Consider the following 18,143-nt stretch of genomic DNA (forward strand, 5'->3'; position numbering starts at 1 on the left):
TCAACATTGCTTGTCATTACAACATTGCTGTTACTATACACAATGATTACCTAGCTTTCATACTTCACTTTGTATCGGTTCCTAGAGGTTTGTCATATTTTTCTGAAACCATCCTCGTGGTCATTTTTTAACATAATAGTTTATCACAATCATATGCCACAACTTGCTCGGCCTTTCTCCAATTGATGAGCAGCCCCTCAATTTCCAATTCTTTACCACCTCAAAAAGAGCTACAATTAAAAATGTATTTATATATATGCATATATGTGTATATATATATATGTGCATATATATATATATATATATATATATATATATATATATATACAGGTTCCTTTCACTTATCTTTTATCCCTTGGGGTACAACTTAGTAGAGTATTAAAGACTAGTTTTATACCCCTTTGGGTATACTTCCAAATTGTTTTCCAGAATGGTGACGAGTTCACAACTGTACTTACTATGCATTATTTATTATACCTATTTTCCCCCATCCCCTCCAACATTTGTCATCTTTTATAAGTGTGAGGTGGCACCTCAAAATTGTTTTTAATTTGTATTTCTCTAATAAAAATGATTTAGAAAAATTATTTTATTAAAAATATCTCTGATTTCTTCAGAAATTTGCTTGTTTATACCTTTGGAGCATTTGTAAATTGAGGAATGGCTCTTATTTTTATAAATTTGATTCAGTTCTCAATATACTTGAGCAATAAGCCTTTATTAGAGAAACTTGTAAAAATTTCTGATATTACTTCACCTTCTATGTCACCTTTTAGCAAAGTACAGTTTCCTTGATTTCCTCTCTTAATGAAGTCTATTTTTATTTTTGTTCTGATTGAGATTGTGATTGCTATCCCTCTCATTTTTTACTTTAGCTGAGGCATATTAGATACTGTTCCAGTCTTTTATTTTAACTCTGTATGTCTCTTTTTGTAAGTGTGTCTCTTGTAAACAACATATCATTGGATTCTAATTTTTAATTTACTCTGCCATCCAATTCTGTTTTATGGGTAAACTCATCCCATGAACATTCACAATTATGATTACTGTACATTTCTCTTCATCTCATTTTTTGTTTATTCTTTTCTCTCTCTTTATCTTCTTCCTCTTCAAAAGTTTGTTTTGCTTCTCACCACTACCCTCCAAATCCACCCATCCTTTTATCATTCCTTTCCCCTTTCTCTAATTCCATTCTCCTCTTATTTTCCTGTTAATCTAAGATAGATTTTTATAAATAGAGTGTGTATATATATGTATATATATATACATATATATACACACACACACCACACACACACACACACACACATACACACACACACACATATATATGTTCTTCCCTCTTTGAACCAATCCAGATGAGACTGAGGTTCAAACACTGCCCATTTCTTTCCCCACCACACACACACACACAGTAAAAGCACTTTCTTCCATGACTCTTTTATAAGGAACAATTTTCCATATGCGACCTCTTTTCACTTCTCCCAGTGCTTCCCCTCTTTCTTACCCCTCATTTTTTTAAAACCATCCATTTAACTCACACTTATGGCTTCAATTTATTTAGATTCCTTCAAACTGCCTTAAAATATTAAATTTCTTTGAAGTTACATGTTTCATCTTCCCATAAAGGAATGTAAATTAACTTTAGTGAGACCCCTATGATTACTCTTGCATGTTTATCTTTTTATGCTTCTGTTGAATTCTGTGTTTGAATGTCACATTTCCTACTTGACTCTGGTCTTTTCATTAGGAATGCTTGAAAGTTCTCTATTAAATATCCATTTTTTTCCTCTGAAACTGATTATATTCAGTTTTCCTAAATAAGTTATTCTGGATTGTAATCCTAGCTCCTTTGTATTCTAGAATATCATATTACTTTAACATGGGAGTCATTAAATCTGGTGTGATCCTGACTCCACCATATTTTAATTACTTCTTTCTGGCTGCTCACAATATTTTCTTCTTGATCTGGGAGATGTGAAATTTAGCTGTAATAACCCTGGAAGTTTTCCTTTTGTGATCTCTTTCAAGATATAATCAGTGGATTCTTTTGATTTCTCTATATTTTTTTCTCTATATCTAAGATATCAGGACAGTTTCCTATGTAATTTTTTGAAATATGATAGATAGCTAAGCTCTTTTTTTAGGTCATGGCTTTAAGATAGTCCAATAATTCTTAAATCATTTCTTTTCAACCTATTTTCTAAGTCAGTTGTTTTTGTGATGAGATATTTCCCATTATCTTCTAGGTTTTCTTTTTTTTTTTTTTTTTTCATTTTTTGACTTTGAACTTTATGCTAAAGTTGGGCTCTGCTCATCTGGGAGAAATGGTGGAGGAGGTGGGGAGGAATTATCCCGAGGTTCAGGATGTTTCCTTCTGTTTTCAGAATTAATTCTGGGGGTCTGCAAGTTTTTGATGCTTCCAAGATATGATCCAAGGAGAGGTATAGTATAATAACTGTCTCCTGATTTGCTCTCTGGTCTTTACCTAGGAAGTTGCCCTGCAGCTACAGTCTCAGTCACGAATTGCAACCACAACCCTTACTGTCCTGCAACCAAAAGTGCTTTTGCTCCTTCCTCCACGCCTTGGAACTGCAACCAGGACCCCTGCTCCCTTCTGACTAACTGGAAATCCTGCTCTCCCCCCCTGATTCTGTGACCCAGAATGTGGCTGGGATGAAAGCTCCAAAAGCTTCTGCTTCCACTGTCCCAGCCACCTCCAAGGTTTACTCATGTGCTTCAGGTTGGTCTCCTCTCTCTGCCACAGATTTCTCCTGCCAACCTCTTAAGTTAAGTTGTCTTAGGATGGAAAAAATGTCTTATCCTGGCCTTTTGTTGGCTCTGCTACTCCAACATTTGATTTGAAGCATTATATTGAAGTGGTTTGCAGAGGAATATTGAGAGAATTCAAGTGGGTTATTATCTCTAATCTCCTATCTTGGCTCCATCTCTTGGAATCATGAGGATCACTCTGGAAGCCTTAAAACATTATATTAAAACATAATATTGAAATACATTAAAATTGATTATTATTTATATTTGTACCTATTAACTTTATTATTACATATATTTTTGTTTGAAATTGTCTTCTTCCCCATTAGAATTCAAACTCATACTTATATGAACTGATGCAAAGTGAAGAGAGTAGAATCAGGAAAGCAATTTACAGAGCACTAGCACTATTTTAATGATAATCAACTGTGAAAGACTTGATCAATAAAATGAGCCATGAAAATTGCAAAGAACTCATGAAGAAAAATGCTATCCCATTCCAGACTGATGGACTCTGAATGGAGAGTGAAGTATATATTTTTCTCTTTATTTTTCTTGCTTTTTTTGAAATATGGCTAATATGGAAATATGTTTTGCATGACTTCATATCTATAATGGATATCATATTTCTTGCCTTTTCAATTAATACAGAAGACAGTAAAAAGGAGAGAGAGATTTTAGAACTGAAAATAAAAATCTAAAAAGAATTGTTTTTTAAAGATTCAAATTACATACAGTAGCTTTTTACAGGGGTCCTCAAACTACGGCCGCGGGCCAGATGCGGCAGCTGAGGATGTTTATCCCCCTCACCCAGGGCTATGAAGTTTCTTTATTTAAAGGCCCACAAAACAAAGTTTTTGTTTTTACTATAGTCCGGCCCTCCAACAGTCTGAGGGACAGTGAACTGGCCCCCTATTTAAAAAGTTTGAGGACCCCTGCTAGAACCTAGTACAGTGCCTTATACGTAGTAGGTCTTAGAGACCTCTGTGAGAGAGGCTGCCTCTCTCTCATCATAATTGTATCTGACCCATTTCTCTTTCTTTTATAAGCCATACATGGGGTCCAATGAAGGCAAAGCTCAGCAAGAACCAATGGGAAGTCCTGAGGTTTTCCTATGCTCCAAATGTAGATTGCAGCAAAATTCTTCACCCTCCCCAAAATCAGGCCTGCCCCAAGTACCAGAGTTCCTACTTATTGATATTGAAATGCCTACAAGCTCATAGAATATGGACATGGTCCAACATGCCTATAATCTCAGAAACTAGAAGCCTAAGGTTGGTGGATCTCTTCAGTTCTAAGCTGTAATAGGCTAAGCCAATTAAACATCCAAATTAAGTTTAGCGTTAATATGGTAAGACACAGGAGTAGGGCTTGCACAAGGAAGAAGTAAACTGGCCCAAGACAAAAACTGAACAAGTCAGAGCTTCTGTTTCAGTTAGAGATACAGACCATGAGGAGTTCTTATATTGAGTAATACAAGGTGCCTCAGACTTTAAATAAGTAAACATCTTATCCTGTCTTATTTAATTAAAAAAAGAAGAAAAAGGGGATAGATCATGGTTTCAGTGTAACTCTATGAGCCAGGGGAAGAAAAGGGGACTAAAATGCCTCCTCATCAATTTCTAATATATTTATACACAAATTGGATTACTTTCTATCTGACTTCTACTATTACAAATAGAACAATAAGTAGAAATTTGAAGTAAAAGCAGTTTATTTAATCTAGGCCCCTCAACCCATTTTATAGATGAGGAAACTAAACCCAAAGAAAATAAATGTTTTTCCCAAGGTTGAATACAATTGCTATAAAGTATCAGAGCTGGGGTCCAAACCTGAGTCTTCTGACATCAAATCCAATGATCTCTCCATGATTCTTCTAGGATGTTCCTGTTGTGTTTTCTCTAAGGGGGCACTGGAAACATTGAGTTCAGATTATATCCCTTTGACGCTTCAATTTCTTGACAGTTTTCCCTCTTCAACATCTGTTCTAAAAACAGTAAAACTCCAAAGATGGAAGTATGACATTTTGTCAATAGCCAACAATTATGATCGGTGCAGCACACTAACAAAGACAAGTAGCAAAGAGACCATTGGGGGGGTGGGGGAGGAGAGAGAAGGAGAAATGAATCTAAAAGGAAAGAAGTATCCTCTGACCAATGGAAAAGTATGATCCAATCAACAGGGGAAAATCAATGAACCAAAAAATGGTCCGCTCAAAAAAAATCAATAAGGTGAAAATTGACTGTATGCAGTCCTGCTGAGAGCTTTTCTTAAACCCCAAAATGAATTACATCATCCTTGCCAGCCAGCCAGGTCTCACTTCATCTGAAACACCTGCTACATTGCATCTACCTCCTGGAACTCTAAAGATGTTTTTAGTTACTAAAATCATAAAATTACAGATTTCAAGCTGGAAGGAACCTAAAAACAATGGCCTTTGTTCAACTGAGGCCCAAAATGATTACATGACTTTTACAAAGTCCCACAGACAAGATAGCACAGCCCAATCTAGCAACTTTGACTTCAAAGTTGGTACTCTTTCCATAGCACCACACTGTTTCTCATGTATTGTCTATACCATTATTATTCTGGAGTCAATTTAGACTAGCTAAAGAGAGGTCAATTGTTAAATTTTCAATGGGAGAGTTTATGCATTGGAAGTAAGCCAAGTCTACAATCAAGTCTTGATTTGTTTTGTTGATTGTCTAGACTTCAATGTTAATAATGCAAACTAAACATAAAAGTATGCCATGGGTAGGTACATTTTCCCCACAGAAACCCAGTTGTTAAATATTTACCAGCACATCCCTGACTATAACCAAAACAACCACCACATTAGAATTTCTCACATGCCTTCCTTCCTTTTCATTACCATCATCAAACCAATTCAATTCCATTAATATTTATGAACAAGGTGCTATATCAGAGGCTGGTGATTCAAGGATGAAAAGGAAAGTCCCTATTCTAAAAGAGCTTAAAGCCTAATGGTGTGAATGATGTGCACATGTAAGACAATATTGTGGTATATAAACTGGAATTGTAAACAGCTACATAGGGTTCTGGACCTAGAGTCAGAATGATTTATATCCCTGGATGTAAATCTGGCATCAGATATTTCCTAGTTGCATGACCCTGGGTAAATCACTTAATCCCATTTGCCTCAGTTTCCTCATCTGTAAAATGATCTGGAGAACGAAATGAAAAACCACTCCAATATCTCTACCAAGAACACTCCAACGGGGATTCCAAAGAGTAGGCCATAACTTAATAAACCTGGAAGGAGACTGTTTGCATGGACAGTATAATGTATAACACATAATAATAACTAAAACTTATATTGAGTTTACTGTGTGCCAGGTACTATACTAAGAGCTTTACAAATATTATCTTTCCTCAAAATGACCTTACAGTGTAGATATAATTATTATCCCCCATTTTACAGATGAGAAAAATAAGGCAAACAGAAATTAAGTTTACACAAATTAGGTTTACACAACTAATAAGTAAATGAGGCTGTATTTGAACTTAGTTCTTTGATTCCATGCTCAAAATTTGAGCTGCCTAGCTAAATACATTTTTAAGGAGAACAAATGATGGAAATCTCAGTCAGTTATACTAACCCAGAAAGTTGCATTAGGATAAATGTTCTCACAATTTCCCCTTCCCAAAATGTAAGCATCTCTCCCATTCCCTTCTAAATATTTCAACAAAAGATTTTTTTTTCATTCCATAGATGGACCTATCTCTGGATTACAAAAAAAAAAGCATTGGACTGGAGGTGAGGAAAAGAAATAAATGTGTGTGTGTGTGTGTGTGTGTGTGTGTGTGTGTGTGTGTGTTCTCAAAGCAAAACAAAAGTGCTAAATGAACCAGAAAAAAATTGGAGCAGCTATGATTCTCTGAAGGGTGGACAAGAACTTTTTACTTCTCTCTTTACCAATGACAAATCCTTGACTTGCAGGGTGCTCATAAGTCTTTCAGGGTCTTCACAATCATTCCAGTAAAATTCTTTTCCCACCCCCATCATCCCAAATTTTGGCAAGAGGCTGCCAGCCAAAGAGCCAATTAGTGTCAACTATGATGTCAACACTTATCTGTCCACTGGGAACCTGATTTAGACACATTTCCCTAATAAAGCTCCAAACTATTTAATTGGGAGCTGCTGTTACAAGTCTGTGTTGCATCAGCAACTGATTAAAATCTAAGAAAGAGAATTTCCATTGAACCTGTAGAGTAAGCACTTGCTCTGTATCCTGAGTAAAGTGGGAAACTTTCACCTTATTACCAAAGGAAAATGAAATATGATGGTGCTTTCTTAATACATCAAAGGGGCTCATGTAAAGAAACACAAATGTCTAAGACCTGAAAATCCTCCTTTAACTGGGCAGCATTTTATTCTCTGTATCTTTTTTCTGAGGGGTATTTTTCAAAGAAAGGTTTTGTGGTTTTTTTAACAACTTAAAAGACAAGTCATACAGTTTTGATCAGTGAAATGCATAGAATCACAGAATCTTAGAGTGGGAAGGAACTAGAAAGGTTTAAAAAACTGAACTGAAAAAACATTATTAAACACTTACTACACACAATGCATTTTGTTAGGTAATGGGGCAAGAAATGAAAAATGACATGGCTCACTCTTAAGGAGTTTGCAATCTAAAAGGGATATATGACCTATACAAATAAATGATACAAGATGGAATGACAGAAGGATGAAAGAGAGAGTCCCAAACAGAGTGCTCTAGGAAAACTGGAGCAGGTAGGAATTACTCTCAGCTGAAGAAATAAAGGAGGCTTCACAGAGACAGTACCTTCGTTTTAAAGGAAGAAAAAAGACTTCAACCATGTGTTTGAAAATTCTGTGCAAATGCACAGAATTTGAACAGGTTAGCTAGAATAGAAAAGTAAGTCTAGTCCAATTAATAGGCACTTATTAAGTGCTTACTATATGTCAGAGTACAAAATATCAGGGATATAAAGAAAAGCAAAAAATAGTCCCTCATCTTAAGAAGGCCATAGTCTAATTAAAATGTTATGAAGAAAAAAGGAAGAAAGGAATTATCCATCTACAATGTGCCAGACACTTTGCAAATAATCTCTCTTTTGATCCACACAACAACCTTAAGAAGTATTCTACAATTAATGAAACTAAGTTATTAAATATCTGAGACTATATTTAAACCTAGGTCTTACTAATTATAAGCCCTAGAACCACAACCACTATGCTGCCTTTCATTGTTCAGTGTTTTTTTTTTTTCAGTTGTGTTCAATATTTTGTGACTCCATTTGGGGTCTTCCTAGCAAAGACACTAGAGTGATTTTCCATTTCTTTCTCCAGGTCATTTTATATATGAGAAAACTGAAGCAAAAAATGGTTGTGATTTACCTAAGATCACAAAGCCAGTGACTATCTGAGGCTGGCACTCTATCTGCTGCTCTACCTACCTGCCTACTTAGATGGAAGCAATATTATGGAGATCATTAAACACCAGGCTAAGAACTTGGTATATTTTTCCCAATTTTTAGAAATTTTAATTTAAAATTTTGAGTTCTAAATTTTATCCTTTCTGCCCTTCTTCCCTCCCTGAGATGGCAAGATAATATTTCAGAGTTGTTTTAATTTGCATTTCTCTCATTAATAATGATTTAAAGTATTTATTGATATGAATATAAATAGCTTTGATTTCTTGTCTGAAAACTGCCTGTTCATATCCTTTCACTATTTATCAATGGGGGAGTGATTTATATTCTTATAAATTTGACTCAGTTCTCTATATCTTTGAGAAATTAGACCTTTATCAAAGACACTTGTTGCAAAAAAAAAAAAAGTTTTTCCCAGTTTTTGACTTTCCTTATAATTTTGGTTAAATTAGTTTTGCTTGTGCAAAAATTGTTTTAATTTTATATAATCAAAAAATTACATTTTGTAATGCTTTCATATCTTCTTTGGTCCTAAATTCTTCCCCTGTCTATAAATCTGGCAGATACACTTTGCATTTGTTTAAGGTATCACTCTTTATGTGTAATTATGTACACATTTTGACCTTATCAACATATGGTATGAGATATTGTTCTATATCTAGGTTCTGTCATATTGTTTTCCAGTTTTCCCAGCAGTTTTTATCAAATAATGAGTTTGCATCTTTTTATTTATCATATACTAGATTACTATGACCATTTACTATAATGTAATATATTTACATATATTACATAAATTACATTTACAATATATTTAATTTACATATATTTACATACATTACATCATATAATATATACATTATATATTACATTGCATAGTATATGCAATATATAGTACTATATAATGTAATATATATAATAATATAATATAAAAAACTATTCTACTGATCCACCTCTCCATTTCTTATCTAGTTCCAGATTGCTTTGATAATTACCACTTTATAATACAGTTTGACATTTGATATGGCTAGACAACCTTTTTTCATATTTTTCTTAATGTATTTTCTTAATACATCAAAGGGACTCATGTAAAGAAACACAAATGTCTAAGACCTGAAAATCCTCCTTTAACTGGGCAGCATTTTATTCTCTGTATCTTTTTTCTGAGGGGTATTTTTCGAAGAAAGGTCTTGTTTTTTTTAACAACTTAAAAGACAAGTCATACAGTTTTGATCAGTGAAATGCATAGAATCACAGAGTCTTAGAGTGGGAAGGAACTAGAAAGATTTAAAAAATTGAACTGAAAAAAATTATTAAACACTTACTACACACAATGCATTTTGTTAGGTAATGGGGCAAGAGATGATATTCTTGAGCTTTTTTTCTTCCAGATGAATATTTTGATTGGTATGATACTGAAAAAATAGCTCAATTTAGCTAGAATTATCATTTTTATTATATTGGTTCAGCTTACCCATAAGCCATTAATATTTTTCCAATTCTTTAGATCTGTCTTTAACCATATGTAAAATGTTTTATAGTTGTGTTCATTTAGTCCCTGGGTTTGTTTTGTAGGTAGACTCATAAGTATTTTATATTGTCTACAGTTATTTTAAATGAAATTTTTCTTTCTATCTCTCACTGCTGGATTTTGTTGGTATGTATATTTTATTTTAAAAACAATAATAACCCACTAAAAGCTTTCAAAGAAAGAAGTGCATTTGAAAAATTATCTTGGCATCTGTGGGATAGGTGGACTAGAGTGGAGAGAGATTGAAGATAAGGTCACATAGCTAGTAAATGTCTGAGGTCAAATTGAATTCAGAAGTTCCAAATGTAGGCCTGGCATTCTATTAACTGTGCCACCTACTGCCTATAAGGATTATGGAGTAAAATCAGTGAAGGATGCAAGAAGGAAGCTTCTTAAGTTCAAGGAATATCTTTTCCTCTTCATATTTCTAACTCTTTACCTGGTACAAAGAAGTTATTTAATAAATGCTTACTGATTTAAATTAACTCAATAAGTATTTATCAAGCACCTACTTTGTACCAGGAACTGTGCTAAAGTTCTGGGAACAAAAATAAGAAAAAGACAGTTCCTACCCTCAAGGAACTTAGAGTCTAATGGGGGAAGGCAATACACAAAAAGAAAGTTTTAAAAGTGGAGCATTGCAGATATAATTGAAGTCAAGCAGAATGAAATTATCAATATTGTTTGATGAAGAACTGTGAATAACTTAGCTTTTTTCAGCAATATGATGATCCAAGACAATCCCAAAAGACTAATGATAAATTATCAGGAAGGTTGTGAGTCTTGTTGGTTGGGAGGAAATGTTCCACACTCTACAAACTTATAATTGAACACTCAGTTGAAATTAGGTCACATGACCCTGGTTAGAACTGTTCTAAAACTTTCTCTACACATGCTCAAAATTAACCTAGATTTGGGGACCTTAAAAGGGTAGAAATTACAGAAAGACACAAAAACAAGAATTATGGGGATACATAATTTCATTCAAAAGTGATTAGATAAAGGTTCTAAATAGTGAAGATGGCAAATAAGAACAAGATGATTTGCTTTGCACAAATTGGACATAAATAAAAGTTTTCTCAGTTGTTGGACTAGTTGGGAGAACAGGAAGAGATAGAGAACATGGAGGCACCATGAAGGAGAAAAACAGCTTCAGGAGGAATAAGATGGTAAAAATACGAAAGAACAAGAAATTGTGATTTTTGAAGGGAATCTCAGAGAGTAATATCTTGAAGGTAAAAGAAGTTTGAAATTATGGCAATATCTATGATATGGTTATTCCCTTAAGTGTTGGAAGTGGAATAGAAATAAAGGTCATGAGGACTGAGTAGATTAATGAACTGAAAGGATAATGTGCATAAAGGATAACTAATATGAATATTAAGATTATTGAGAAAGAAGATATGTTGGAGAAATGAAGTTGGGAAATTACTCACTTCAGAAATAGGAATAAGGACTCCTTGAGTTTGAGTTTAAAAATTAAATCTGTTTCTCATCCCATTTCATTGCCATTATTTGGTGGCAAATGCCACCAAATTATGAGAATTTTGCAACTGCAAATGTTCTCTTCTATGCAGCTGTGATTATGTAGTAACCCAAGAATCCACACTAGAAAGAAAAAGGAAACCCAAACTCAAGACTTACATATTCAAACTATTAGGGGCCTCAGAAAAAGAAAAATATCATTTTCTATCTCTAATTCCAGATTTATACTTTGGAATCTTTGAGCACAGTAGTTGGGGAGGAAAGGGAGTAGAATATGATATCAGAGAATGATTCCTTATTTATTCAAAGTTGTCTAAACAAGGAGAGTTATTGTTTAAAAGATGTCCGAAAATTATAATTCTGACTCAAAAATTATTGCTATTGTCATTTGTCCTTTTGTTTGGGAAGAGGACCAGTGGCATAACAAGCTTGAATTGCGCATGAATTGGTTTTAGGTGAGGTAAAGTGGCACAAATTCAATAGTCTTACTTTCTCTTCCAGAGCCATTGAAGTAAGACAAAAGCCAAGTTAGATGATGCCTAGGATGCATCTTCAATGCTTAGCAGAGCTCCACAATGCTTGCTTTAGCTGCCTTCATAGCTACTGGAACAGATTGTTCTCATCTGACCATTCCACTGGAGGAAGTCTTCACATGCTTGGGGCAGACATTGCTCCCAATCCAACTCACTGTTTGTGTAAGTCATTATTATCATTACTATTATTATTTCATTATTGTTGTTGTACTTTTCAAATGTGTAAGAATAGTATCTTGACATATCCTATACCAAACCTCTGTTCTTAACATGGACTTCCCTAGTTCCTTCAAAGTTTTTTTTTCCCCTTGTGGGTACTTTCTAGTTTATCAATGTCCTTTAAAAGTTTAGTTTCCAGAGTGGGGAAAGTACATATAAAAATATCTCTCTGTGTATCTCTGTCTCTGTCTCTGGGGGGAGTGTTTCTTACTATCTCTGTCTTTCTCTTTGTGTCTTTTCCTCTGTGTGTGTGTGTCTCTATTTCTCTTTCTTTCCCTCCTTCACACACACAGACATACACACAGACACACACACACACACACACACACACACACACACATTCCCCAACATGATTCTGGATTTTCATCTCCTTTTTAAGGTGCTTTCTGAGAATCTATTTAAATCCATAATCCATGGCCCCAAACAACATTTATCTATGCAAGCCATATCAAATGGCATGAACTCAAGGCAATCTATGCCAATATGAACACCACATTTCACGACTCCAAAGAAGTCTTCAAGGCAATTTCCTATCCAAACCTCCTATCTCCCCAAAAGAATAGAATATATTCAAACCATAAGTGTCCAAAGGAAATCTATTTGGTCACTTCCCAGAGCACCATAGGCAGTTTACAGGATCAGTACAGCTGCATAGAAGAGAACATTTGCAGTTGCAAAATTCTCACAAGCAAAATATGTATAACTATAGAAATCAGATTTCATGGAAATCATTGTAGCAATTAAAGATTTACTGGCCCTAATAGGAGACAAAGTCTCCTAAGTCCTAAGTCATATGTTAAAGCCTTTGAGGAAGGTGGGAGAGTGTCCTAGAGAGAGTGGAAGGCTAGTACAAAGAACATTGGATTTGTAATCTAAGGCAACTGAATCCAAATATTGGTTTCACCACCTTGAGCTAGTCACATCTTCTCTTGGCCCCATTTTAATCATCTAGAAAATGAGGAGGTTGGACTCAATGGCTTCTGTGGATCATTGAAGTTCTAAATTTATGGTCCCGGAAAGTATTGAATTTTGGGGAACTAGAGTTTTAGAATGCTGGGGATCAGATCTGCACCACTCATATCTTCTTTACCTGTGTCCGAACTTAATGCTCAGCCAGCCAGTTACAGACTGACTTTAAAACATCCCATACTTTTTTGACCTTAGTCACAACAGAATCTCATCACCCATTCACTGCTATAGTGAGGTATGTGTGTTATACACAGTCTTTTAGGAAATGTAGTCCAGATAATTTTCTCCAATGATTAAGGCTTGGACATCTAAACATTTTGGGAATATAGCCTGCATATGTCTTCTACATATAATATTCTAAATATGGTCTTACCAGTATAGTATTCTATTTTATCTTTTATTATAAAATCCTACCATTCGATAATTGTAAAATGATTCTGGACACACCACTGGCATACCTTTTAATTCTCAAGGACAGGCAATAGTAGAGAAGAGAAACAGAGACATTAAGATGTTCCTCCAAAAACAAAAGAATGGGAGAGCCACAGATAACCCTAGAGAACTTCTAATTTTAGCTCTCTATATCATTGATTTTTAAATTTTTGATAAAGATGTGTTAGCTCCAGCAAACAGGTTTTATAATCTACCAGAAGGGCAGTGTCCAATGTGAGCAGCTCCACTGTCTTTAGATAATCGCCAAGTGATGTGAAGAGATCCAGAAAGTGGTGAATCGAAGGGACCATATAGGTTAAATGCTTAGGGGAGTGGGTTTGCTTGTATTACTACAGATGGAGAAGAATCAGATGGGTGCCAATGAACCATATTCGCCTTATCCATCAGAGAGAGACAGAAAGAGAGAAAAACCTCAAAACAAAGGAGAAAACCTAAAAAACATCTGACACTGAAAGAACATGGCTGATAATAAACTGTTACATAACTTCAAAACCAGCAAGAATCATTGGATTTCCTGAGATAAAAAATTGCTGATAAGACTGTTGGAGAACTTCAAAACCATCAGGAATCATTGGATTCTCTGAAACATGATGAGACTGATACAGGACTTCAAAATCTGCAGGAATCATTGGATTCTCTGACACATGATGAGACTATTGCAGGACTTCAAAACTTGCAGGAATCATTGGATTCCCTACACACATGAAGTAATGAACAATAGATTCTATTTCTAGGACTTATGGACATGTATAATTCTTCATGTTGATTCATGTTATTTGTTACCACTACTAGCCTATGTTACTATGTGCTTATGTAATTTATGTAATTATGTGTAATACCTCCCATATTGATGGATTTATGTATACCTGTTTCAAGTGAGATCCTTCAGAAACTCACTAATCTGATTTGATTCCCCATTTCCTTTGGTGTTTTCATCTCCATTCCTGAGGCGTCAGGGATGGCATGATTACTTCCTTTTTTGGTGTTTTCACCCCTTTTTTGAGGAATCAGGAAAGGTATGATCACCTCCTTTTGGGGGTTCTCACCTCCTTGAGAAGTCAGGAAGGGTATGATCACCTATGTTCTAAAACGAAAGAAAGCAGGAGATGTTATGGGCCATAACTCTGAAATAAGCATTCTTACAAGATGTTAAGTCAGTGGAATTGATGAGACAATGGTTATCTAGTTTAGCATGGTGGTTAATAGTTCTCTAAGTTCAGCATGAGTGATTTAATTTTACAACAAATAATGGTTTCCTATTGATATAATGATTGGTTTATACTCAGTGTAGAGCATATAAGCGGAGACAAACTCAGCCAAGGGAGGCAGAGATGGATTCATTCCATCATCCACCTTTGTAGTGACTAGAAGCTGAAGCACAAACCCTTGGACTCAAACTCATTTTGCCTCACACCACTGAGGTGGCCTATCCTCCTGCATTTTCTCCACTGAAACCAAGTCCCCTCTGAAGACCATGAGAAAGCTAGCTGAGCACCAGGTGAAGGAGACAATAAAGAATTTGGATTTTAACACCTGGCTATTCTTGTGGTGATTACTCAGCTGAAAAGAAGGCTGCCTCAGAGACCTCCAGAAAACCACTAAGAACATTATAGGAATGAATGTAAGCCAATGGCTACATGAACAGGGATGCCTGAACAGGGCCTCTTGCCTGTGAACAAGTTGCTAAATTGCTGGTTTGGCTCTCCTCCCATTGGCAGATACCATGCATACACAAAGCCCATGAGCTACTTCTCTGAATGGTGATTGGGGATTGCCTACTACTGTTCATCCTCTGATAACGCTTGCAAAAATGTATATCAGCAAGGCTGTACAGAATAATAAACTGGAGCTCTTTTCACTCTATGAGTCTCCCGTCTCATTCATCTCATCTCTGAGATCAAAGAGCTTATATACTTTGAACTCTTAAGATGGCCCCTACAAGGGAGTAGTCCTTCTTAGGATGATCAACCCTCTTTTAAGATTGGATAGATCTTCAATAAGAATGATGAAACAAAATACATTTCCATGTAGAACCTTTTTTTCTTTCTCAGACTTGACAAAGATTGATAAGTTTTCTAATTTTAGTAGGACCAAAGACTTCAGACTAAAATATTCTCCTAATATTATTTTGTGATATACAACACAAAGAAGGAAAGGGGCAGGAAATTTAGTCTAATTCCACATTAGGAAAAATCACCTAATTTATTCATTTCAGTTTTTATTAAATGAGAATAAAAATCCCAGCCTTTCTTCCCAGGGCCAGAGATCCAGACGGATCTGGAATTCTGAGTAACTCAGTGTATAAAATGCTTTAAAAAAACTAAGATGTTAGAAAAGCCAGAGAGTTTCCATAATAACCTACTGAATTTGATCTATATTTAGAAGGCTAAGTGTGCTGACCATGGTGCTGATCCATGGTTTCATATATCATCTTTTCCTGATCTGCTTTATATATGGAAATGCTCATCTAATCTTGCATTTACCAAATTCAGAATAAAAAATAATTTTAAAAAAGTAAAGGTGCTAAACAGAAGTTATACAAATAAGCAATTTGTAGCCTTACTATTATAACTTCCATAGGAAAGATTTAGTTTGAGAGCCAGTTCTTCCCTTGCAGCATTTTGGGCCCACACAGAGTACTGCGATATGGTTTAAGAAAAATGAGAGGAAGATTAAAATTGATCTAATTTCATTGATTTCTCCCTCCTACAAAACACAAAACAAAAATCAAATTTTAAAGTACCAAAAATAAAGATTATTTTCTAGAAGAAAACTACACACTCCCTTCCTCCCATCCTTTTCCAAATTGTTTGTGATAAGATTCTTCATCTTCTTTCTACAGGTGATATTTTACCCTTGAATTTGCCACTTTTTATCCCAACAGATACTGAACTTGTCTGTGTACAATGCCCATTAGCAACAAAGTGAGGTTACCGCAAAGACGACTAATTACTATGTGTTCAGAGCAGAAGGAGAGATTAACTAGGAGCAAAATCCATTTAGAGTTTTCTATTTCTCACTCAACTTGCACCACAGGTCAACAGTACTTTTTTTAATTCTGGCAAAGATTTCCATGCTTAGTGCCACCCTTCTGTGCATGTGGCATTTTGCTGCTGGCACATCTACAAAGCCAATTCCTTCCCCACAGAGTCAGGCAAGGAAAGCAGTGAAAGACAGAGCAGTGTCAACCTGCCTGTGTTCTATGATTTCAGGACTTGAATACCCAGGAGTAGGTCTTTTCAACTTCATCTACAGGTCTTATTCCAGATGGTGAGATGAAATAAGAAAAGAAAAGGTATTAGATTTTTTAAAAAGTCATTTATTAAGTATGTGCCATGCACTGTACTAAGCATTTAACAAATATCTCATGTTTATAACTACTCTGGAAGGTACTTGTTTTAATTATCCCCACTTTACAGATAAGGAAAATGAGGCAGAGTTTAAGTTCAGCATTACACAGATAGTAAATGTCTAAGGCCAGATTTAAATTTAGGTCTTCCTTTGGCTGCTTGTAAATTCAAGACAAGAGTCTCAATATGAGGAAATTTTTATTGGATTTAGAAAAAGGAAGAATATTTCCTTCTTTTCCCCAGTCAAAGAAAGATTCCTGAGAACAAAAATGTGGTATCTTTGAATAGTTCTAATTTCACTGATATTCCAATCCTAATTCAGCATCAAAATGGTTTTTCATTAAAATTTTTATTTTATTTTAAGTGATTTATATCTATTGAAATGCATGTGGTACATTAGCAAAGTACCAAACTTGTAATCATAGAACTAAAGTTCAAATCCTGTCATCTGCTATCTATATAACTTCAGTTAAGTCATTTAGCCCCTTTGGACCGCCGTTTCCTGATTTGTAAAATGAAGCTCTTGATTCAGATGATCTCCACAGTCTCTTCTAACTAGAGATCTATGATCCCATCAACCTATTAAGCATAGAGGCTAGAAGACTGGAATAAGGAAAGTAAGAATAAGTGAGAGACAAGTCATCATGTCAGTGTTCCTTTAAACTAGAGTGAGTAGGGATAGACATACTCACCTAATCTTTCTCATGGGATAATGCTACTAGAGATGACTACTTATTATGCTGTTCTCATGAAGAGGAGACAGATGTGCCAATACAGATGGCAGATAAAAGGGCCATACAATGTAAATTCAACTTCCATTGTGGTCCAGATGCCATCTACAAACCTGATGCAGAATATCAAAAATCCCCAAACCATCAGCCTAGCAACATTATGGTAATGTATATGTGTGTGTTTATATAGAGATGAATAGGAGTACATATACATATATATATGTATATGTAAATATGTAAAAATGTAAAAGAGACACTTTTTGGTATGAAAATGGTTTTAATGTCCTCTATCTTGCTCCAAAATTTCCCTAAGCTCCCATATTCAACAATATTCCAGTATACCCAGATTACCATTTCTTGATTTTATCAAGCTTTTTCAAGTTCATTAGTCTCCTGTGGTCATATTAGTTTGGGACTCCGCTGTAACCTAATTATAGTATCCTGCTGTGATACTGTATCTCACCCATCCACTCCCTCCCGAATTAGGTAGTTCTAAAGGTCAATGTTCATATTTTTCTTCTTCCTGTATTCTAATAAGTATATCCTGCAGTGATTTCTAGAATAAAATTCTGCAGTAATAAAATATACTCGTCCTTAAGGCCAACTCATTTCTTTTCAGTTTACTGATATTATATACAATATTTCTTAAAACAATAAAAATAGGATCCTTTCAAAGTTAAATAGT

The sequence above is a fragment of the Sarcophilus harrisii genome, chromosome 2, assembly GCF_902635505.1.
Source record: "Sarcophilus harrisii chromosome 2, mSarHar1.11, whole genome shotgun sequence".
NCBI classification, from domain to species: Eukaryota; Metazoa; Chordata; class Mammalia; order Dasyuromorphia; family Dasyuridae; genus Sarcophilus; species Sarcophilus harrisii.